Source organism: Mus pahari, chromosome 5, assembly GCF_900095145.1.
Source record: "Mus pahari chromosome 5, PAHARI_EIJ_v1.1, whole genome shotgun sequence".
NCBI lineage: Eukaryota > Metazoa > Chordata > Mammalia > Rodentia > Muridae > Mus > Mus pahari.
Window position 1 is genome coordinate 155,509,367 of NC_034594.1, and position 1,845 is coordinate 155,511,211.

Below are 1,845 nucleotides of genomic sequence, written 5' to 3' on the forward strand. Positions count from 1 at the left end.
AGATTTCTGGGTTTGAGGCAATCCTGGTCTACAGAGTGAGTTCTAGGACAGCTAGGGCAATGCTGAGACATGGTCCAAGAAACAAAAATAAAACAAAACAAAAACTCAACAACAAAAAGAAGCTTAAGGGCAAGGACACAAAGAACAGAATAAATAACTTTCCTCTAATCCCTATGAGCACTGCATATTGTTTACATAGAAAACACAGAATAAAATACCCATCACATTAAAAAAACAAACAAACAAAAACAACCCTCTTCATACAAAGTCTTTTTATAGACCCTTTGGTTTCTATGACACTCAGCTTCTGTTATCGAGCAGTAAATTCAGAGTTCCGGGGGAGACCATGCCATCACTTATTCAGCCTTCAGTACAAACTTTTTTATTTTAGTTCCAATAACTTTAAAGTTGTCTCCCTTTAGCTTTTACTCATTAATGCATGTTCACACCACTGGTGCCTATCTGATCATTTAACGGATGAGCCCTTTGAACAGTATTTGAAAATACATCTCCCGCCATTCTCCAAGGTCCTTTTCAAAGGGCTTAACAATTCCACATCTACCTTCAGAATTAACACATGGCTGTGAATGTCTCTCATGAAAGTGGGATCCAGACCCATCCCTACAACAATCCTGGTTGAAAAGGAAAAATGGATTCTTGCTCAAACTGTGAGGCAGCAAGTCACTTAAATCAGATGCTAAAAGCTGTAATAAAAGTAAGTTTCAAAGCAGCAACTGGAGTCGGCTATGCGTCCCCCCGCCACAGCCGACTTTAGGATAGAAATCTTCCAATTTCGTTAAGGCTCAGGCTAAATTGTCAATCCGGGCCAAACCAATGGGGAAGCGGAAGTCAACATTCACTTCCGGGTCTCGTCCGGAAGCCTCTTCAGAGCTGGATAAGCGCTGCAGCTTTCCCACAGGCAACGCTCCTGTGGGGGCGTGGCCACGCATGCGCACTACCCGAAATGCCCGCCAGGCTGGTTCTGCGCAAGCTCGCAGGAAGCGCTCGCTAACTGCTTCCGGAGAGGGTTTTCCGTGGCGGCAAACATCGTGAAGCCCGGCGACTCTGTAGCTTGGATTTAGCGGCTCGCGGGCTCCGTGCGCCTTGCGCTTTCAGTGGAACAGGAAGAGGTGTGAGCCTTCGGCTTGTTCCTTCTGCGGTTTCCTCTTGACTTTCTGTGCTCCTGGGCTCCGAGACCGTAAGTTACCGGGAAGGCGAACTTTTGGTTACCATGGCAACCGCCATCACGCCAACCTCCGCCGGGCCAGTTTGAGTCTTTGAGGCCTAAGGAAGGAAGGATTTGCGTTAAGTCTCCTTACCATATGTAGTATGGTCGATTTCTAATTCAGGTGTTATTTCAAGCTTTTTCGCGGAAGGGTCGAGATTGATTTTTTTTTTAAAGACTTAATCTGGATTTAAGGCGGAGAAACAAAATTTGAGGCTGGCCAACTCTTTGGGAGATGGATCAGAAGGTAGTGGCAATTACTGTCAAGCCGGGTGAGTTCGATACCCCGGTCCACACGGTTGAAGGACCCCTCTAAATTATCCTCTGACCTCCACGCGTGTGCGGTGGCTTCTCTCAACAATAAACACAGTGTAATATTTTCAAAAAAGGAGTCGTTTGTCAGCAGGCTTCAGGTTCGATCTCCAGCACCGCAGAAAACAGAAAGCAATGCCAGTTGGATAAGGCTGAGGGTGTACCGGACTAGGGTAATGCTGTAGGACTGCAGAAGGGAGGGGCATTCGATGAAATTCGTAGCTTCAGTATTTGATAGGTACGCAGAACAAGGGTCTTGAGCATTTTGACATTGAAATCCAAACCCAGTGGCATGTGGCTGCTCTTGT

The 1,845-nt window shown here is 46.3% G+C and overlaps 1 protein-coding gene across 1 annotated transcript in view; it reads left to right on the plus strand.

The window, feature by feature from the left end:
- Positions 1-1,039: 1,039 nt before the first annotated feature.
- The window catches only part of Taf1a (TATA-box binding protein associated factor, RNA polymerase I subunit A), a 19,922-nt gene continuing 19,116 nt past the window's right edge, over positions 1,040-1,845 (plus strand). The window contains exon 1 of the mRNA XM_021198814.2: positions 1,040-1,198. The gene's annotated coding sequence lies outside the window, so the exon portion shown is untranslated. The remainder of the gene's footprint in view (positions 1,199-1,845) is intronic.